Genomic DNA, 17,190 nt, shown 5'->3' on the forward strand with positions numbered 1-17,190 from the left:
TACAGGAGGGAATCAAGCCCGATGATCACTTGGGGGGTTGCTCACAGGCAGAAGGATGCATCATCAACAAGTGGGCGCATTTTTCGACGCATTTTTGGCGCCATATCCTCCAGGTTTTGTTGCCTCTTCTCTCTCCACGAATTGTATGCCACATTTCATGTGGCATAAGTTGCCTTGGCTCCCAAAGGTCATGCCCACTTGGCCCCTCTAATGTCCACCTCTTTGCATCTTGCTCATTTGGTTGGCCATTTCCCCGTCCGGTGTCCAAATCGAGTGCTGTAAATTTCTGCGCGTCCGGCTTGACATCTTGCATTGGCCGGTAACTCCTGACAACTTGCACGCCAGTCTGAAAAACTATCAAAAATCAACAAGTGTCGCTTGGGCGCCTTTAAAGCACTTGACGCTTAAAATCGTCCTAGCTGGAGCCGCCCCCTTCGACGTTGAATATTTTTCCTTTGATATTCGTAAATTTTAGCTATTTTTAAGCACTTCTCGGCATCAAAACTGCGCTCTCAGATTCTTAGATTTTTGCAACTTATAATTTGTGTAGCACACTATTTGTTGCATGAAAGGGGATTTACTCATCCCTTTTTGTAGAAAAATGTGGTTCATTCTCTTTGCATTACACCTTGCAAGCTTCACAATGATGGCAATTGCATGGGATGCAGTTACAAGCTTGATTGATAGCTCGTTTGTTGTAAAGGAAAACTATTGTTGAGACTCTTCATTATGGCATGAAGCTTCCCAAAGAAGATTAGGTAGGTTACACACTAGTTTGGACATGTTTTAAGCATAGGGGCATGACATAGATGAGTGGTGCATTGGGAGGTCCAAAAAGTTGTATGCGGGTAGAAATTTCATCGGACTTGTCCATGCCACACAAAGTGCAAATCGCCACACAAATTTCGAAAAAGTGAGATTTTAACTAGCACCAAATATGGACGATGAAATCCTCTTAACAAATCCCCTAATGAAATATTGATGAAAAAATTTATTTATTCATTGTCTGGCTAGTGGTGAAAGTCAAACGGCCCTTTTTTGGTGGCAATCTCACACGCTCGAACTCATGCGAATGGGGCTAAGAGCTAGGCCATACCTAGATACACTATACTTGCGTAAGTCTATAGAGTAGAGGTTACAATATGCGTGACTGACACCCTTTAACTACTGTAACTTGTATGTCAACACTTAAAGAATTGATATAGTACCGTCTAAAAATGAAGGTACTTCCTTAACTTGTTGGAGTTCACAAGAGTTGTGAATTGGAGATTGGTACATAAGACACTATTTCTCCTCCTTCTTTATGTTCTCTCTCTTCCTTTGTGTATTTTGTCTTTGCAACTTGGACTTGCGGAAGTCACACTCCCAAGTCCATACCTACTTGGGCGTGGCGCGGCTCCACACTCTTTGCGTCCGGGCCCAGCGGGCCACGAAAGGCAAAGGAATTTGAGAGTCCCTCGAGAAGAAACGTAGACGATAGTTGCCATGGCATCCTTGCGTGAATTATTAGTGGGATTCGTGCAGAGGCCGATGATACCCAACTGCACCTTGCAGACCACAGCATGCTACCCCCCTTCCCCCCTCTCCACGACCCTTCGCTTCCTCCAGCGACTCTGCACTCTCCGCGCCAGCGCCAGCGGCACCGCCACCCCCGTCGCAAACTCCTCGCCTACTTCCTTTCTCAATCGCACTCCCAGCCAGCAGCAGCAGTAGAATCAGGTTCTCTCTCAATTTTAACTTTCCAGAACATTATCATTGTTGAATCGACCCCTTATCTATAGTGGAGCATTCGTGCAAAAACTGTGACATTGAAAAATTTTGATTTCAGAAACGGCAACATCATAGATACACTAGTGACAAACTAGTTACTGGCTCAAAGTTTAATACTCCTCTATCAACGGAGGGGATACATGTTTATCTTCTCTTGGTGTCTAATGGGTTGACATCTGTAAAACAGCTGCTTGGTCTTCATGCAACATCTTCAAAAGCTGAGGAGAATGCTATGCTCATCATCTTGGTATTGGAAAGCCATGGTTTGGTTTGCGAAACTGGGCTGGTGCATTTGAAAGAGTAGTTGTTGGTCAGTGTACGAGCTAGGTCAGCTTTGAGTGAGCATGACTTTGATGATCTAGGTCTAATGGTGGACAGAAAGAGGCAAACATGAGAATTGTACAGAGGTTAGGATGGTAGTGATGTGAACCTGCCTGTGTGTATAAACCTTATCTCACATAAAAAAGTATTCTAGATGAAATACCGTTACAGTTTTGTAGATATGTTTCATGCTGAGGTTGTTATGCTGATGATACACAATACTCTTAAGTGTTTTCAAAGCCAAAGGAGTAAGTTATTAGCAATGAAGAGATCTTTAAAAAATAATTTATTGGAGCTTCAGCTCTATAGTGAAAAAATAAGTGTAGCTGATATTACTTTAGTGAAAACAATCTCTTTACTTCAAAATTGACATGTTCAATAGTTTTTACCCATTCATCCAAAATTAGGTGTCCACTCACTTGTATTAAGTCGCCTTAAATTCTATAGTTTGGTAGATATTTGTTTATTCTAGCTTTCTTTGGACTTGATTTTTTAATAAAAAAGTTGTAAGTTATATTAAAGTAAAGAAAAATGTATTTGTTATATATGCTCAATGCCCCTTATGATGCCCCCACTCCTCATAAGGTGCCACCAATGATCAATGATGCTTAAAGTTGTAAGGCCTCCATTATGAGGAGAAGCCATGTGTGAGCCTAGACATTGGTTGGGTGCTAGCTTGTATGCTTGATGAGGTCTATGTGATTGCATGGCAAAAAGTGATATCTGTGCGTTTAACCTTTGGGTAGATGTAGTTAAGCTGGTAGCGATTTTAGGTACACTGCATCGAGTTGTGGGGTGTGGGAGACATTAGGGACCCCTAGCCTTAAGCTCTTTGCCTATCATATGTCTAGATTGCCATCTAAGCTTCACAGCGGAAGCACACGGTTCTTTGTATTAGTTTGTTGGGAATTAAAGAAGTTTATATTCTTCTCATATTTACTATGTACTCTCTATTTGTTGCTTAAGTTGTGTATACTATACCGTGTAATTTTTACAGTATTTATACTATATTGGGTATTTGAAAGCTGGCTTTAAGGGTGAGCTAAGAAAAAAGGCACAAGGGTTACTTAGATTGCAACCTTAGGCGTAAGCATAAACAAAGTAAGACTTCGTGTAATTAGTTCCAAAACTTGTAGACATTATCATAGTCCAAGACAAGGGTGGAGAGTTGAATGGCTCTAGTACATAGTTGGATATTATTGGCATAGGTATAACTGAGACGACTAGCAAGGCTTGTATATATACATTATCTTGGAAGGGTGCAAAAGGAAGTGTAGGGACATGCTTTGGTATCTTTTGGTTGCATCTTTAATGGTAGTTAAGATAGTGCGGAGTTTATGTTTTGTATTGACAACATTCACTTTAGCTTTTGGCCTTGCATATTCATTAATTGCCCCATTGGCATCATTTGCTTGTGCTCACTACCCACATTTGGAACACCATGTTGTTGTATTGGCACTTCCTATGGTGCATCTTGTTGACTTGAATTGCCTTTGTTGCTTTCCTTTAAGGGGTTCAAAAAGCGCATGAACTAAGATAATTTGCCAATTGCACAAGCATTTCAGCTGCCGTTCTTACCTGATCCTTACATTAGTCATGAAAGTCCTCTTCCTCTTACTGGTCATTATCTTCAAGAGACCTAGAAGGACTCACCTCTTGTCCAATTCCTTCATTCTCAGCTTGCTGTCCATGCTGCGTGCCTTGTCCAAGATCAGGCATTGCATTTTCCCCAACACTTTGTGAATTTTCAGATTGAGAGGCATCATCCGAGCTTGATCCCATCTCACTATTTGAAGACATTCTTGTTGTAGGAATTAGTTGAATACAATTTCAGTACTAGAGTAAAGCTTTCGACCTTTAATCAGGTGCCTTAGGCCCACCAATTCGAGGGAATTGATGGTATCCTGATGATGGAACCTTGAAACGAGACTTCTTGGAAAGGGTGGTAATGACCTGATTTTACAGTAAGTACAACAAGTATAAATAAATATACATAACTGAAAATGCAAACTTTACTATACAATCTTGGACATTGGATAGCGAAGGAGTATAATTGAGTTATTGTGATCTCCTCTGCTAATCCAAGTGCCCTGTTTTGTCAAAGCTGACCAGCAAGCCTCCAAACCGATTTGCCCCTTTGTTTTGCCTTCACCTTGCTCCTTGAAAGGCAAATTCAGCCCCAAATTGACATTGGTTGACTGGCCCCTTGAATCTCCCTAAAATTTCTCGATTTCAGTTGCTAGAATTTAAGTCCTAGGCTCTCAATTTTAAGCATGCATTCTGAGGTGGTTGTTGAACCCTAATTTTTGCTTGTAAATTAGGGTTTACAGCAAAGATTGATCGAAATCTCTTACTCTGATGACTCAAAGGGCTGGATTTTGCTGAGATAACTTGAGATATGGTTGGGGGATGAGAGCAAGTGCTGTAGAGAGAAATTTTTGACTTTCATCATGACAAAGGCTGAAAAACTAGTGATGCCCTGCTAAAATAGCCATGGAAGCTGTCGCCTGTAGCTTAGGATCACCAAAAAGGCTGCTATTCCCTCTTCTATGTTGTCACTTGCACTAGAAGGACCTTAGGTTGCTATTATCTACACGTGGAGGGCTTCAAATTGCTGTCACTTGTTGTAGGATTGATCCCTGGTGGTTGCAAATTATGTTAGTAGCATCTCCTTACTCTCTAATAGCTTTCTCCTCTCTCACAATGGTTGGAATAGATTTCCACTAGCTCCCAAAAACGTTTTTTCTGCTTGCTTGGACAAGTTTTACCAAGTGGCAGCCTTCTAATTCCATTTTTAGTATTATCTAGCTTATTAAATTTATTTTTAGAATATTAATTATAAAACTAATTTAATCATTATTCTAGTAATAAAAAAATTTATTTCATCGGTCTATAATTAAATTGGCTAGGCCAGTTTCTCTTCCAAGTATCCTTGAGCAATTATTGATCCTTAGAGTGGTATTAATTAATTATTTAATGCATAATATCTGATGTCACCACTGATATTAGTGACCAATAAATTGGTCTAGACCAAAACATGACACCAGATACTATCAATTGCTTATCAGATGTAACTTATTACAACTTTTATCTTTAGCATCAATTATATTTCGGGGTCCTGGGTCTCACAACGTGAAATAATTAACTTACACCTTAGGTGTGCAAGTCACATTACCACATTTGATATTTTTTAATCAAATGCTAAGCAAAGCAATAAAATTTTACGTCTTTGTGATATCGAGTCAAGATCCTCGTTTGCCCGCAGGCCCCTTTCTCTATGATAGATCCTAGCTCTCTTTGGTTTGGAGGTGTCTGTATAGCTCTTTGCACTTATCATCATACCATCTATTTTGAGGCATCGTTCTAAGTTGGATGAGTTTGCTAGTGTGTGTGGAGTGTGGGAAGCTCTGGAGAGCAGTTGAGTGGAGGATGGAGGCGAGCTGGGAGGTGAGTGTCCCTAGGGGGACAATATACTCAAATTGTGTGAGCCCATCATATATGTGATGGTTGTATATGTGAGCTAGCTTATGCTTGAAATAGAAAGTGGTGGACTGGGTATGGGTAGTGGTTGGCATTTGTGGGTGTGGGGAGGAGGATATGGTCAGGGACAAGTAGGTATGATGTGCTCCAATTGGGTAGGGGTGAAGGATCTGATTAGTTCCATCATCTTAATGGAACTTAGTACATAGTCTGCCGTGTTGGAGCCTGTGGGCTGGAAGCAAGTCAGTGCTCCTGATTCAGGTCACTTCTTCATCTCGTTTTAAATAACGAGATGATGTTGGGACCCTAGCTCTAGTAGGTATTGACCATAGTGAGTACTATTTGCTTTAGTATCAACTAAAATTTTGTAAGTGCCTTCCTCCTCTACATCCATCACCTGTAGCCTCCCTCAATTCTCAAAATCCTATGTGTCACACTAATTGCTCTGTGTCCTTGTGTTAAAATCTTTGACTAGGGGAATCTTCCCTAGATTGGAGTAGTATACAATCTCACTGGATATGTCCGTAAAGGGGGACTCTTCTCCATCTTTCTCCTCTTCCTCTTGTTGCTATGGCTCCCCAGTAGTATATCTTGAGCCTTGTGGGGGAAAGTAGCAGAGGGCAATATATAGCATGCCGCGGGAGATCTTCACTTTGATCCATATGTATTGTGTGTCGGGATGTCGTGCCATGATGTGGACTCTATCATGTAGCTCTTGTTTGATCAACATTACCACTCCTGATCTTTGGGTGGTGCTTTATTGTCTCGTGCAGTTGTTGGATATCAACTCCCATACATATCCTTGTGCTTTGGGCAATCCCCTCTCAGGACTTTGGTGTGTTTGTGTGATAAAAAATCAGCTCATGATTCTCCATCACCTGCTCCATCCTCCTTGGGTGTGTGAGCCATTAGAGTTCCATTCTGTCATACGTATCTCTGAGGTGTGCGTCTCATAGGCCACAAGTCCCTATTTTTGCCTTCTTGCCCTCCTTCCTAGCTTTGATTATTTTGGGCATGCTTGCATGCCTGTGCTCTACCTACATCCCAATAAGGTCATTGTCTAAGTAGATGGGATTCCATGGGAGTCCATGTGGTATGGCTTTCTTCCTCATGAAGGCCATCCTCTCTATTTCATCTTGAAACCTCAGGATGAGAGTGCGATTTTGCAGTTCCTTCCCAACTCTCTAGGATTTTGTAAAGGGGAGTGCTTCTTCCTCTTTACGTCCAAGGTGTATGTACAAATTCTTACCATCCTTCTTGGGCGATGAGTCCTCCTTCTCGGGTATGCCATTTACGCGTACATTTAGTTGCCTTGCTTGCCTCATCTTCTCTTCCTCTAGCATGGCATTGACAATATGTACCTCCTCTTTTTGGTTGTCCTTTTCCATCCTCTTTTTTATTCTCTTCTACACTACCTCCACCCACGCTTGTGTGGCCTCAAGCTGACAGGGCGGGGTGGGGCAAAGGGTGGAGTAGAGGGTGGGTGGGTCGGGGTTGAGAGCAGAGTAGGGTAGAGGGTGGGTTGTGTGTGTGTGTGTGTGTGTGTGTGTGAGAGAGAGAGAGAGAGAGAGAGAGAGAGAGAGAGAGAGAGAGAGAGAGAGAGAGAGAGAGAGAGAGAGAGAGAGAGAGAGAGAGAGAGAGAGAAGAGAGAGAGAGAGAGAGAGAGAGAGAGAGGCCTGCGTTCGTTTCTACCACCCGTGAGCTCCTGGCTCTGCATCTGACTTGCACAAGTGGTGATACAACATGGCTGGTCTGGATATGGCTTTTATCGACCAGACGGTGGCAGCCCTTGGTCCGGATTCTGATACAGAGGAACCAGAGGACATGGTTCCTTGCACAGAGGAGATGCCTCCTGATCCTGATTTCCAGCCTGCGAGCAAACGCACCAAGTATACTTCGGAAGAGACAATGGATCATCAGGAGCGTTCTTATGCTCAGGTTGCCTCTGATTCTGTGGATTCTCAGGATGTTGATTGGGAGCATTTGCTGGAGTTTGCCAACACTCTGCTTGGCGATTATGTCCAATATAATCATGAAGCTTTTTCTGACTCTGGAACTGAAGATGTGCTGGAAGCCACGATGGACCCGAAAAATGTCTTGGACTCATTTTTGGTGTTTTATGACCGTGCTGTTATACTCTTTTTCACTGGCAGGATCCCAGTGCTTTCCCATATTCGCTAGTGGCTGCACAATCTACTACAAGGGGAGTGTGTTGAGGAGATTTTTGTTGGGCCCCGAGGCTTCTATAAGGTGCTGTTGAAATCTGAGAAGCACCGTGCTGATCTACTGTCTAAACTGCCATTGTTTTTTGATCGCCGTTTGGTACATGTTGTGCCATGGCGCCCAATGGCAGATTTTCAGCGCCTGCTTCAACGTGGATGCCCTGTGTGGGTTGAAGTGGAAAATTGTTCGGCTGTCTATTGGCCACTGTTAAAGGATGCCATGGCCGTTGTGGGCACTGTTCTGGCCCCCCCGAGCCTAAGGGCCATGAATCGTAACCGTTTGTGTATGTTATGGGACACTGCTAGGAAAAGGCCTGCTTGGTTACGTCTTAATTGCTCTGGCATGCATCCTTTGCACTTTCATTTGAAATGGGGCAACTTTGCAGGACATTGCTTTTCGTGTGAAAAATTGGGGCATTTTATGGCAGAATGCCCAGAGAAGCAACTGACTTCAGATGCTGAGTATGTTGTGCTGCCCATGGAATTTATGGTGTTTGATGCTCTGTCGCAGGATGCAACCCAGCCACCTAAAGTTTTGGATAAAGGTAAACAACATGTTTCGGGTTTGGATTTCCGTGGCAATGACTGGGTAGATGTACGTGCAAAAAAAGGTAAAAGGTTTGATGCTGGCCTGGCGGATACTGGGCCTAATGCTTCACAAGATTCGATGCGCACTTATATGCGCAGGAAGGAGATGTTGTCTTCAGAGCATCCTGCTCATCCTATGGTTTCTTCTGCTCATCGTAACCAGTCTACGAGGAAAGTATATACGGACGGTCCAAAGGGCCCACCTGCTAAGTTGGCTTTTGATACTAAAGGTAATGTGATTACCCCATGGGATCATCGTTATCTCCATTCCATCCTCAAGACAACGGATATTCCGTCTACCTCTAAAGCCGGCCGTCAGAACTCTTTTGCCGTGTTTGCTGATTTTTTGGATGAGGGAGTCCTTGACATTCTAGCAGAAAAGGTTAAATTGAGGCAAGCCGTGCCTCGTTCCTGATTTTCTTTTTGAAAACACATGAAGATAGCCACGTGGAATGTGCGAGGCATTTGTTCTCGCCATAAGCAACATGCCATGTGGACTGTATTGCATGAGAATCAGTGGGATGTCTTGTGTGCTGTTGAGCACAAGAGTCACGATGAAGCAGGAAAAGTTGTGGATTGCCATGGGTTTCGCTTGTTTTATGCAGGGACACATGCCATGCATTATTCTGATGTGCTTATGATTGTACATGAGAAATATCAGCCTGTTCTTATTAAAAATGATGTACATGGCCGTTTTGTGGTGATTGAAGTTTTATTTGAAGGAGAGATCTTATAGTTGCTGGGTCTCTATGCTCCGAATGACCCTTTATCCCGCCGGGATCTTTGGAATACTTTGCAGACCTCCTTGTCACTTGGCAGACGGGGTTTTTTGATGGGGGATTTTAATATGTGTGTTGATTCTTCACAGTCCACATCAGAACATTCGGTGATGGATGCTCCGGAAAGTCGTGTGTGGAATGCGTTTGCTCTTGCTGTACTTAAGCAAGATCTCTGGTCTTGGCTACACCCTTCTTCTACAGGGTTTACTTTCCATTCTGCGCAGTATGCAACTACATGGTCGCGGTTGGACCGCATGTACATCATGCAGGATGATGATTTTCTTCCTGAGATGCTGGAAATGAAAGTGTTGCAGCAATATGCCTTGTCGGACCATTTCCCTTTACAGCTTGAGATACTTGCACAACCCATTGCACCTTTTAAGCTATTCCTGGATAGACTCCCTTTGCGTTTCAACTCCTCTTATTTGAAGCATTCAATCTTTCAGGGCTATATGCAGCAATTGATTAATAGATTTTTATTGGACTTCGCCTCTGAGGGCAATGCTTCTTTTGAACGATTGCTCTCTAATGTGCAGCGGGTTGCTCGGCAGTATGGGATCCATCATGCCTCTCTTTGTCGGTGGCGTCGGCAAGCAGCGGAGGACTTACTGGCTTTGGCTCATTCTCTGCTGGGGAACACTCCAGATGATGTATTCCTGCTGTCATTGACGATGCGTTTGGCTGATCTTATTAAAGAGTTTCAGTTGAAATCTTATCAGCAAGCCAAATTGCAAAATTTGACTGAGAATTTGCAAGACAGTGCTTGTCAGACTCATAAGTTCTTTCGAGCTCTACATGCATCTCTTGCTCTAGAAAATATGACTAGACTCCAGGATCCAGAAGGTCGAATGGTCATTGATTCCCAGACTATTGTGAATATGTGCAGGAATTATTTTCTAGACCTTCTTGGTTCTTCTCCTTCACCTTCTGACCAAGTTACTCATGCACGCTTAGTTTTCTATGATATGGTCCGCAATCAGGTTCCACTTGATATGCAAACTACTTTGAAGGCAGATATTTAGTATTACGAAAGCATGGACTACAATAGCATCCATGCATATGTCAACAATTGTGTATTGTATCAAGGAGACTACGCAACTATGGAGACATGTCCAAAGTGTGGTGCTCATAGGTATTGAAAGGACTTCTAGGGGAAAACCATCCACTTATACTGCATATATGTCACATGATTCATACATCGGGCATTGGCGAGCTTGAGAACGTGGCATGTGCAGAATGGATCCACAGATGGAGTCCAAGGAATATCAGCAAATTCACATGCATGGAGCCACATTGACTCTACCTTTCCAGGCTTTGCACGAGAGCCAAGGAATATTTGGCTTGGTCTTGCTATGGATGGTGTGAACCCATTTGGTCTCCGCTCAACTTTTTATATTGTGTGGCCTATAGTACTTATTAACTACAACATCCCGCCATGGATTTCTACGAAGAAAGGACATCTCATCCTTAGCTTACTCATTCCTAGGCGCTACAAAGTCAATAATGTGGACGTCCATCTCCGTCCATTAGTTGATGAGCTCAAGATTTTGTGAGAGGAGGGGTTCGTCGTAGAAGATATTTCGAGATTCGAGGAGTGCTCAGGTAAGTAGGTTTCCATCCTCATTGTTGATATCTAATATAGCTCATTCAAGCTTGTGTTGCCTAAATAGGGGTATTGGGACAAGTTTGGTTATCTTAGGTTATCATGCATGTCCATTGTATGGGCCACAGTTAGACTCCCAAAGGTCACGAACCATGAAGAAGATGGTATATCAAGGACACACTGCTTTCTTGCTACAGGGTCATGAACTGAGGGAAGGATTTCTTGGATGACCTCCAATACGAATGAATTTCCACAAGCTGGTATGAGTTGAAAATGGTCCACACAGAGTCACATCTAGACGTGAGGCGGAGGTTATGGATGTCCTGTTACACCTACCCAAGGATAAAAGTCCCGGTTGGGATGGTCTCACCAATGAATTCTTTGAGATTTCTGCTACCCAACTGGTGAAACCGTTAACGGCTATGTTTCAGCAGGTTTGGGAAACGGGGTTCATGCCTTCCTCATGGAAAGAAGGTCTTATCAAACTGCTTCCAAAAGTCCCTTCGCCGTCAATGTTGAATCATTGGAGACCAATTTCTTTGATGGGTTCGATGTATAAAATCTTTTCCAAAGTAATGGCGAATCGGCTCCACAAGCATCTTCCGGCCATTGTGCATCCTCTTCAATATGGTTTCATTAAGGGCCGAAACATTCTGCATAATATCTTAAATGTGCAAATGGCTATTGACTATGCAAGGCACTCTAATCAGCAAGTGGTATTGATTCAATTGGATCTGGAAAAGGCCTTTGATTATTAGACTGGTCTTTCATTGCAGAACTTATGTCTACTATGGGCTTTGGTACTCGGATGTCCCGCTTGATCTACACCATTAGTGCTGTGGCTTCTTCGCGAGTTATGCTAAATGGTGGTGTTACCGAGCCATTTGTCCTTGCACGCTCTATGAGACAAGGTTGCCCTTTGAGTCCTCTCTTCTTTGCCCTTGCGACTCATCCGGTTCTTTTGATGTTATCTTCTATGGCAGCTTCTACTTAGTTGGCTGGATTGTCCCTTCCTTTTGGACAACACTTCATTACTCAATCTTTGGCTGATGACAGCTTTATGATTTTGCGTGCGGACAAGGACAATCTTTGTAAAGCATTAGATGTTTGGACGCTCTTTGATCATGCTTTTGGTCTTCATATCAATGCTTTCAAATCAGCCATTCTCAGTTGCACGGAATTCGATTTACAGTCATTGGGCTGGCAGGGATAGGTTGTTCCGTGTGGTTCCATTGTCAGGCATCTTGGGTACCCTTTGGGTGTTGATGTTCGGCCAAAGCAACTACTAGAGTGGATTTCACAGAATCTGGTAGCTAAGTTTCTGTATTGGAAGTCGCAGGCTTGGCCCTTCCATGTTAGTCTCAAAGTGGCTCAGACAATTATGTTGCCAATGCTCACATATTTCTTGCCATTGCTGCCTTGGACTACTACTACTTTGAATGCTCTCACTCAGCACATTCGTTTCATGTTATGGAAGAAGGATTCCTTACAGGCAGGCATTTCATGGATTTCTTGGTCGCATACATGTACCCCCAAACGCATGGGTGGTGGGGCTATTTTGGATGCCGAAACTCATATGCTGGCACTTCGTTGGTCCTTTTTTTCGTGCCATGTGCGTGGATCATCATCCGTGGGTCGTTATAGCCCATTATTTTCTTGAGGATCACGGGCTTTTGCATGGTAATACACAAATTTGGAGCTCTTGGTGGCATGTTCTTAATGCAGACTCTCGGTTTTCTCGTGCTTTTGTTAGTGCTCTAGAGTAGGCAACCCTTTCCTGCCCTTGCTTTGGATCGTCCTTGGCAGGACTGAGGTCGGTTGAAGTTGGAAAAGGCCTCAGCTAACCGGGTGTATCATCTTCCGATTAAAGATCATCAATGGCTGGTTACTAAAGCTAATACCGTATAGGGATTGCGGAAGTCTCAGTCATGGTGGAAGACAACTGTGATGGAGGGCTGGTTGAACAAGACACCTTTCAAATGCAAGGTCTTTCTTTGGAGGGTGATGATTGGTGGTCTTCTGCTTGCTTCAGCCCTTTCCAAGCGTCGAATCTCTAATGGCAATTGTTTCTTTTGCACCACTACTGTGGAATCGGCCTATCATCGATTTCTTTCGTGCCCTCTCGCTAAGAATATCTGGTCACTCTTGTCAGCGGTTTGGCGAGTAGTGGTTGGCTTCTCGCTAAGCCCTTTTGATTGGGTTTTTGTACGGCCAAAATACCCCACACCGGCATAGTCACATATGAAGATCTTGTTTCACTTTCTTAGATACTGGGGATGCTGGCACAATTGGACCACTTGGAATGTCTTTCTTTTTGATTCGGCCTCTAATGTCTAGGCACATATTGTGAGGCTTAAAGGTCTCTTGCATTGGCAGATAGATCTCATTCGACACTCTGGCTTACTCCCTCGGGAGGACTTACTTCCTTGGCATATGGCGATTTTCTCTGCGTCTTTGCCATGACTTTTGTATCTCTTTTGTTGTTTAGTACTGGGCTTTTACACATGATGGCTTAGTGTCATCGTGTATCTTGTAATCAAGTAAACTTGTACATTTTTTCGTAATTAATACAATTACCTTTTACGAAAAAGAAGAAGAAGAGAGAGAGAGATTGTCCTCTCAGTTCACTCCTTTTTGCACTTGCTACTTACCCTATTTTTCTTATGCTATCGCATCTTGTGGATATGGGGTATTTAGCTGGTCTTTCTCTAGTTCTATAGTGACAGTTTTTTAGTCAAGCACTAACTGATGATACTTTTATGGTTTTGAAAGCTGATGCTTCTAATCTTCGGTCAGCCTTGGATGTATGGGAGTTGTTTGGGCATGCGTTGGGCCTACGAATCAATGTTACCAAATCTTCCCTTATTGATTACACGGCCCTCCAATCTGCTAGATTTAGGGTGGCAAGATAAGGTTGTACATTAGGCGACATTGTAAAGCATCTTGGTTATGTGAGAGTGTGTAATGGAAGAAGGAACTTCAACACAGAGGAGAGAGAGAGAGAGAGAGAGAGAGAGAGAGAGAGAATTTGCAAGAAAAGAAGAAAAGAAACCTGCACTGAATAAGGAACATGCTGAATACATGAAGATTGATCAGTCCGCACACAACCCACAGCGTCAGTGAGGACACCAGATTAGGTTGATGATGATGGTAGTACCAAAGATGGAGGAAGGTGACAGAGTCAGAGAGTGCACCTGCCTAGAAAGAAGAGAAGATGATAATATATATGATTGCCAAGTGGGAAATGACTATAAATAGCCAAATATCCCAAAAATTGGCCGACTTGAAATTTGGGGCAAAAAATATGGCCAACCAATATTACTGGTAAAAATGCCAGAAATGCTCATGCAAATCCGAGAAAGGATAAACAATGTTCGGCAGGTGAGGCAGGTTGAAGGATGTAGAAACTGCCCTGGGAAATGCACATGAAATCTTGACTAGAGGAGAAAATGCACTGAAATGCAATAAATTGAGTGCTCTAGGATGAGCTACCTCCTACGTCAAAACAAGGGATAGACAGATCGAAGCTCCTAAATTGCCTCAAGAAATGCACATGGAATCTCGATTGGAGGAGAAAATTCATTGAAATGCAATAAATTAAGTGCTCTAGAATGAGCTATCTTCTTCGTCAAAACAAGTGATAGACAGGTTAGAGCTCCTAAAGTTCTCATTTGATCCAAACTGAGGCTCATAGGTAGGAGATGACAAAGCATGACAAACACGACTGCTAACACCCCCTCTCAGATCTTGGATGTGGCGGAAAGCCAAGGGAGAAATGGATCTTGGGGTGGAAAGAGGAATGCCAATGTTGATGAAGTTCGTCAATGAAGATTGCCAATGAAGAAGCTCCTCATGGTCCTGGAAAACCCCCTTTTCTAAAAATAGGGGCTAGAAAATCCACAATTGCATCAGCGAGATTGTTCTCCTTTGAAAGGAATGGGGGTACAATGGAACCACTGGAGGAGAGGGTGGGGGATGGAAAGAAACCTATGGAAAAGATGGTGCACCAGTAGGAATTGGTGTAGCAATAGACAATTGCCTTGGAAAACCTTGGATAAGAGAAGGAGAATGGAACTTGTATAGCCCGCTCTCCTGCCAACTTGTCACAATAACAGCTCGTGTAGAAGAATTCTCAATACAAATGGCTTGCTCGGTGAAGACAACCCGAGTACCAAGCCTAGTAAGGCCTTAAACTGAGGGGAGTGGAACAAAAAAGGCATGTGAAAAGGAGCTCAATGTGCGGTCGGGAAATAAAGGCAAAGTGCCAACATCACTAATAGGTACCGATACAATGTCACCAACAGTGTGACTGAACCCTTAGAAGGGCATAAATCTTGCAACAAATCGCCTTGTGGAGTCATATGACTAGAAGCTCCACGATCAAGTTGTTAGCAGTCATGTTTGTCATGCCTTGTCATCTCCTGCCTGTGAGCCTCAGTCTGAGTCAGACGAGGACATTAGGAGCTCTAACTTGTCTATCACTTGTTTTGACGGAGGAGGTAGCTCATTCTAGAGCACTCAGATGTGCATTTCCCGGGGCAGTTTCTGCATTCATCAGCTTGCCTCACCTGCCGGACATTGTCCACCCTTTCCGGGATTTTTCTGAGCATTCCTGGCATTTTTACCAGCATTAAATGCTGGTCGGACATATTTATGGCCTCAAATTTCAGGTCGGCCAGTTTGTGGGTTTTTTGGCTATTTATAGCCATTTCCCACTTGCCAGTCAGTTGTATTATCAACTTCCCTCCTTCTTTGGCAGGTGCACACTCCGACTCCGTCATCTTCCTCCGTCTTCGGTGCTGCCGTCATCATCAGCCTGATTTGGTGCCCTCACTGACGCTTTGGGCTGTGTGCAGGGACTGATCAATCCATTTCAGTGTATTCAGCATTCATTTCAGTCAGTGCAGATTTTCTTCCTTCATTCTCTGCTTTCTCTCTCCTCTCCTCTGTGTTCGTGTTCTTCTTCCGTTGCACACTCTCACATGGTATCATCGCCAAACTGAGAGCACGGAGGTCTTCATCGACTGGAGAGAGACCACACCTCTCATCTGTTGCTGCCCCCCTTCTCTCCAACAGCCAGGCGGCCCCTCCAGGTGGTCTGAATATTTGCGTTTGCTGCATAGGTGGTCTGAATATTTGCGTTTGCTGCATCAGCCCCTTTCAGAGGCTGCCACGTCATCAACCAGCCCTGTCTCCTTGCGTTTTCAGCTGGGCGGCCTTCTTTTCAGCTGGGCGACTCCACTACAGGCTGCGTTTTGCATCCCCGCTGGTCGTCTACCCTCCTGGCGGCTCATCTCCAGCTGGCGCTTCTCTTCTTGGCTGCGTTTTGGTGCCTGGCAACTTTCCCTCCGGATTTTGTGCCCTACACAGCTGCGTTTTCACCTCTGGTGATAGGCGACCTGATTTCCTGGAGTTTGGTGGTTCTTCTAGTGGTTGGTGACCCTTCTGGTGGTCATTCTTCGGCATCGGCACAGTTTTCTCTGGTGTTTGGTATTTTGCAGATTGGAAGATGTCTTATCATCAGTTTACAGGTTTTGATGACTCAGATGATGAGCTTTTGTCTCGACATTCATCTGAACGGCGGCGTGATTTCTATCCCGAGGATCGTCATACGGAGTCTATTCCTCATTCTCGTCCCCCTTCTATTCATGTATCTTGGCGATCCCCTTTCAGTGGGCCGAAGATGCAGCCTTTGGTACCCCCTGTACAGGTACCCGTACTTCCTCAGCTGCCCAAAGAGGACCGGTTGGATGGCTCCAACTTTTCTCTATGGTCTTGCAAGGTGGAGTGTATCTTGGACTCCTTCGATCTTTGGGAGCTTGTTTCTGTTCCTATTCCCCGGCCTATGGTGGATCCCGCAGATGGGACATCTATGGATCGTGCAGCCTTATGGGATCGGCTCAATTCTAGAGCTCGATCTTTCCTCTTTCTGAGTTTGCAGGATTCTGTCCTTGTTCATGTTCACAGGTTGAAGACTGCAGCGGACGTGTGGCAGAAGCTAGCGTCTCTCTATCAGCAGAAGACGTTTGCCCACCGGATATCTCTCGAAAAGAAGTTGCGGATGCTCGCTATTGATGATAGTCCTTCCATGAAGGACCACATCAACAGATTACAGGATATGAGGGATGAGCTTGCATCCCTTGGTCGGACGATATCTTCTGAAGACATGGCTATGATTCTTTTGACTCAGCTGCCATCGCCTCGGTTTGATGTCTTCTACACCAGCCTTCTTACATCGAGGACCCGTGAGAAGCTTCTATGGGAGGAGCTATCCCCGCTTGTCTTGGAGCATGACGAGCGACTCAGAGAGGTCAGTGCTAGTGGATCCGACTCCACTAGAGCCTTTGTTGCAGGTTCGGGAGGACAAAAGAAGAAGAAGAAGTCAAAGGCTAAGAAGAAGGACAGTTCTTCAGGCTCTGACTCAGAT

At 44.0% G+C, this 17,190-nt stretch overlaps 1 long non-coding RNA gene across 1 annotated transcript; it reads left to right on the forward strand.

Moving 5' to 3' along the window:
• Positions 1-1,306: 1,306 nt before the first annotated feature.
• On the forward strand, positions 1,307-2,481 carry LOC148010239 (uncharacterized). Its single transcript, XR_015689703.1, has 2 exons — positions 1,307-1,719; positions 1,958-2,481. It is a non-coding gene; the product is annotated as an uncharacterized LOC148010239 (long non-coding RNA).
• Positions 2,482-17,190: the final 14,709 nt, after the last annotated feature.

Source organism: Lygodium microphyllum, chromosome 30 (genome assembly GCF_053477565.2).
Source record: "Lygodium microphyllum isolate KBCC chromosome 30, Lygodium_microphyllum_v1.1.10, whole genome shotgun sequence".
Taxonomy (NCBI): Eukaryota; Viridiplantae; Streptophyta; class Polypodiopsida; order Schizaeales; family Lygodiaceae; genus Lygodium; species Lygodium microphyllum.